The following is a 6,000-nucleotide window of genomic DNA, read 5'->3' as shown; positions in this document are numbered from 1 at the left end:
GTGAAAGGTGCCTGCACCATTTCACGCAGACTGTGATAGCAGCTCTGCAGACATAGTTTGCATGGACTTCAATGGGTGGCAGAATACATGATGCAGCCTATGGGAGACCCCTGGTGTGCCACTGCCCTGGGTACCTTAGTACTAAGCACTAGGGACTTACAGTGGTACCCCAGTATGCCAATTGTAAGGTGTACAAAGTACTTACCTTCAAATTTAGAGGAGACGGTGAGGAACTGGGACTTCAAGTACCCAGCGGCACCAGGGACACGCCCAAAGTCCTCTGGGTTCCCTTGCCTTGGTACACAGAGACACGGAATACTTCTAGGTGGCGTCAGAGATCAAATTTATTAGCTGCAGCTAGTAGCAGAAATCCCAGCAATACAACACGGTGTACAACTCAAGAAACTGCTCAATTTTCATAGAGCAAGACATCACCTTTTATATACAATATTCTCATTATAAATGTACACCCACTGCACCAAATTCTGACCAATAGGACACATTTTCTAACTGAGTATCACATTAACAAAAACCCAATTTACAGTTACCCAACCCAAAAGTTAATTATTAGGACTGTCCCAAATTCAATTTCCACAAGCCGGACAAACCCATAATTGAAAGCACTACCCATGTAATGAAAAGTCGTACGGAAAGAAACAATTTAGATGTTGATTAGGATAAGATATGTGCAAGGAAACTAAAGGTTAACGAGGTCCTGAACAGTGATTGCCAATTTCAGACAACGATCAGCTAGTGAAACTGGTTCTGCAAAATGTCGGTTTCAGGTGAAAAGGGTCACTCTCTCTCCAGTTCATTCAGAGTCAGAAAAACCCAAGTTAATATATGCACGAACTCAGTAGGCCAGGCCACTTGTTCGTTGGGCCTACTTCACAGGCCTACGTGAGGGCAAGACTAAAATGGAGTCACGAACAAAATGGAGTCAGGTTTGAGAATTACAGAACCACAACGGCACTGCCACTGGGGTCCTGGTTAGCAGGATCCCAGTGAAATGAACTACAGTCAAAGCACACTGACACCAGGCAAAAAGTGGGGCTATCTCTGCCAGAAATATTCTTATTTTCCTACATACCCCCTCCAAAACAAAAGAAGATAAGACTAACCTTGCCAAGTTGCATCTTTATTTTCTAAGTGGAAATATCTGGAAAGTCCATCTGCGTTGGTATGGTGACTCCCATGTTCATGTTCCACTGGAAAGTTCTTCACCTGTAGGAAATTGGACCCTCTCAAAAGATTTGGGTTTCTACCTGTCAAACGTTTAAGCCATAAGAGGTGCCTGTGTTCTGTCTGAACATGGAAGTGAGTGCCAAGCAGGTATAACCTCAACGTCTTCAGGGTACAGACCGCAGCAGAGGCCTTCCTCTTTATGACTGACCTATACTTCTCTATAGGGGTCAACCTACTGCTGATCACAGCTCCTGGTTGACCATGTCTGTCTTCAAACATGTGGGGCCAGTGAACGTGTGGAACAGCTCTGTCCCTGATCTTGCTCTGCCCAACGTGGCTTACAAGGGGGATGTCATTTGCCAGGGACAAGAAGTATCTCATAGATTGCTGTGGGCCATCCAACTTCCTAGTACTACCAGAATCTGTCTCCTCCATCAATACCCGCTACATCCTTGAGGGCATCGTGTGCCTCCGATATTGTGGAGAAGTGTGGCTCAAATGGTTAGAGCGGCAGACCCTGATGCAGAGGTCTGGTCCGGGACCAGGGTTCAATACCCGCCTCGGCGGGTCTTGGGCTCAATTTACTCGGACCTGATAATTCTCGCCTCTGTGCCTATTCTAATCATGGGTCCCACTCTGCAACTCTGGGCAATAGCTTGCTTAATCTCCACAATGGCCCCAAGAGCGCTGGGATGCCTGGCTTCACCATGGGGTGCCCAGGAGTGGACATTCCACAGGGAAAAACCAGGAAGTGTTCCTAAGCGGTATACGGACAGCGCCGGGACACCTTCGTTGGTGGTAGCTGTGCGCTTTACAAATGGCATTTACATTTACATATTGGCCTCAGCATCCACCGCCCTCTTACGATCCCATTGGGATTCTTCTCTTGTGGGCAGAGTTTTGCTCATTGTTCTGGCGAGGGTGGATGATTACCTTTATCTCAGCCTATTCCGTGGGGCTTGGTGCGGGTCTCAGCTCCCAGCAATGAGTCCATTCAGTCCCAGACATCCTGAGACTCTGTGAAAAACTTGGTACCACCATCAGTAATAACCTTCTGTTTTGCAGGGAATCACATGGCATATTTTATCTCCAATTGATGGAGGCGTTTTTTGGCATCAAGAAAGAAATCCCTCTGCCTCTGGACCAGCAGGTTAAGTTAGGACTATCTTTACTTTCTGATTTTCAAACATGAGCATCTCGAGAGGTGTGGCGCCGCGGCCAGGGCAACTGACGCTGGAATCTGGGGACCACGGTTCGATCCCCGGCTCCGCCGGCAGGTTAGCCCAGCACCATGTGACTCTGGGCAATAGCTCGCTTAATCTTCCCGACGGCCCCCCAGCGCCTAGAGACCCTTACGGGTGATTGTGTGCTTTACAAATGTGGACTTTACTTTACTTTACTTTAGTTGCAAGCTTCCCTCAGGATATGATCTCTGTCCCTAAAATGCAACAATCTCACAACCACTGGGCGTGGTGGTGCACCCGGGGAAGGGGGCCTCACCGGCACCCTATGGGCACACTCCAGTGCAAAGAAGGGGGACAGCCAACTGAGGCAACAGGAGACCATGCTCATCCCATCACTCCTTTCAGGTAGGTACACCACTCAAATGTTATTTTGTCTAGCTCTACCCTCCACATCCTCTGCGTGGTGTTGCAGGATCCAAAGCCACTTGGTTGCATCCGAAATGCATTTTTGGGAGGGATCCCACTGTCAATTGTGTCACTTCAATCATGCGTTCTGCAGTTTTAAGTCTTTCCGTCAGTTTGCGTCTATCATCTCGGCGGATGATCAAGCCGGTCACCACAGTGTCCATTTTCAGTTCTAACACCTCCCTTGTTTCTATGATGGCAAGTAGGATAGAATCACCGGTTGGGTGCAGGAGCATGGGGGCCCATCTCCCTGGTCACCAGTGGGGCGAGTCTCTGACAGCGAGCCACGATCTGCGCCATAACGCTTTAAAAGACGACCCATGACAGCCAGTTGGCCAGCAGCTACAACCAGCCCAGAGCCGGAGCAATCAAGTAGGTCATAAGTTATCCCTGAGCAAGGTTCCAGGGTAGGTAAAGTGAAGAGAGATCACACGGTCCCCCCTGGGGGTGACAGGGATGCAGGGGGAGGTAATCAGGCCACCAGTCACACCCTAATAGTGTGACCCCGAGATGTATTATATTGTGGTCGGTTTCCTTAATTTCCTATGTAGGACTAGGAGGGATAGAGGTGGGAGGTTGTGCCCACAAGTCCACGTAGTAATCCGGACTCAGTGCCTTCCTCCCTAAAGTAGTGGCTGTGCGTGGTTCTGTTCCATCATCTTTCTTCTTCAGTCTTTGCAGCTGTGTGGCTCTGTTCCATCATCTTTCTTCTTCAGTCTTTGCAGCTGTGTGGCTCTGTTCCATCATCTTTCTTCTTCAGCTGGTGCTTCTGCTTAGTTGCATTTCTCATTTCCATTACTCAGTGTCACCAACCTGGTGACGGCAACACAGCAGCCAGTCCATTCTTCCTTGCCTGGCTCGAAAGTCAGGCACCTGGGAGACTCGGAACTACAAGAAGACGGGATGTCGTGCTGGCGTGGAGAGAGAAAAAAAGTCAGAGATGAGAGGAGGGAGGAAGCCAAGCGGAAGAAGATCCCCGGGTGGGTACGCGGGAAGGAGCAGGGCAGAGCGAGTCCGTGCCATCCATGGGAAAGCAAGAAGCCCAAGCCAGGAAGGATCAACCTCACCGCCAGTTGGCAAGGGATACCCGCCGCGTCTCAGGAGGGGCGTGGCTTCACCAGGTGCGTGCCGGTTTCTTTAAATAAAATTGCTAGAACGGCCAAATTAAGAAGGGGACTTGGAGGAGAAGGGAGGAGGAAAAGAAAATGGAAAGACAGACGAGATAAGGAGAAAGGATAACTCTAAGAAAGGGGGCTTAAAAAGAAAAGAGTCTGAACAATGGAAGGAGGAGAATACTGAGTTTAGGTTGAAGGAAGAAAGAACGGTGAAGAGGACAGTCCTCTAATAAAAGGAAAATAAAAGTGATACAAAGCATTGCACTAGTTATTTGGGGCTACCAAATATTGCTGTTGTTTAACGACCACATTGGTAAACGTGCACCCTCCCTCCCATAACAGCACAAGCAACCACTATTCCTATAAAACAAGGGCAGAAACTTACCTGCTTCTTTGTTTTTGTTGAGGGTGCTGGCGGAGAGGGCCTCTGAAGGACCTGGTAGAGAAGAAGACGAGTGAAGCACCTGAACAAGGACTTTATTCCATTAACACTAAGATAATTGTACAAGTTTGAATAAAGAAAGAAAAAAAACGAGCTGGAGACCACTTTGAGTAGTCTTTAAGCGCCAATTTCAAACAAGTGGTCACATTTGGTGGAGAATGTGGGCATAAGCCCTACCATTGAACAAAATGGAAGCTCTAATAGAACATCTTGTGCAAGGACAACGAAAGCTTGAGTGGGCTTAGGAACGCCAGATTACTTCTGTCCAGGCTGATCGGTAGTTGCTTCGGGACACACTAAAAACCCAGACAGATCATCTGGCTAAGTTAGCTCAAAAACAGGTACAGGCGACCTCAGGACTAACGACTTACAAAACAATCCCACCCAATGCCCCAATGGTGACCCTGCAAAAACTGTTACCCAGTGACGACCTTGATGCCTTTTTGACAAACTTCGAATGTACAACAAGGGCATGTGCATGGCCCCTAGAAAGATGGCCTTTTTATCTGGCTACCTTGTTGTCCGGAGACGCCCAGGCAGCAAATCAAACTGCCAATCCTCAAGGGATTGCTACCTATGAGGAAGTAAAGAAAGTACTGTTAGACAGGGCGGGTCTAGACGAAGAAGCATATGGATTGCGATTCAGGCAAGAGAGAGAGGTAAGTCAGGTGACACCCCAAAGGAATTATATTTCAAATTGAGAACGGCTGTTGACAAATGGCTAAAACCCCATGGCCACACCAAAGAAGAAATTGTGGATAAAATTTGTCTTGAACAGTTTATAGAAGTTCTTCCTCACCAGACTCAACGGTGGCTATGACAGCATTCAGGACTCAATAGTGAGCAAGCTGTTGAAATGGCCACCTCGTTCTCACTGGTCCAGCATTGATTATCCTCCCACGAGGTGGAAAGACCCCACAGAAATAACCCCAGAGTCACTAATCCGTCATCAGAACAAAAACAAAACAGAACGATCAACGAGGGTAGGAGAGCCAGCCAGAGTGAACCAGATCTTCAGCTTCCATCTGGTCCCCAAAGTTTTGAATGCAGCGAATGGGGCCATATTACCTGTTTTTGTAAAAATGAAAAAGTGTCAGAGGAACCGATGGAGAACAATTACACTCCAAGCCCCATTTACTATACCCAGGAGATGGCTCCGTATTTCTTGTAAGTGTACGGGTTAACAAAAAGTCAACAATTGCCTTATTAGACTCCGGTTGCAAACAATCGTTATAAAGGCCGAACTTGTATTACCTTGCCAGATCCTACCCGAGAGAAACGTACATATTAGAAGTGTACATGGAGATGTTAAACAGTATCCCGTTGCTAGACTGGAACTTGCCACGCCCTGTCAATCCACCACCGTAGAAGTAGGGGTTCTACCTAATTTGCCCGAAGATCTCATCATAGGAACCGATAACCCACAATTCATAGAAATGTTTTATACTATGTTGACCCAACAAAAAAAAAACAAGATGCTATCCCCAAAGACGTCGTTCTAGCTCCTGAACCATCGGTGACTGATCGTAACTTTCGTTTCACTCAAGTGAACGAGCTGCTCTTACAACTTATCTGGGACAAAGCCTGTCACAACAATACCCAGGTGTTT

Source organism: Lissotriton helveticus, chromosome 10 (assembly GCF_964261635.1).
Source record: "Lissotriton helveticus chromosome 10, aLisHel1.1, whole genome shotgun sequence".
NCBI lineage: Eukaryota > Metazoa > Chordata > Amphibia > Caudata > Salamandridae > Lissotriton > Lissotriton helveticus.
This window is presented reverse-complemented; position numbering follows the sequence as displayed.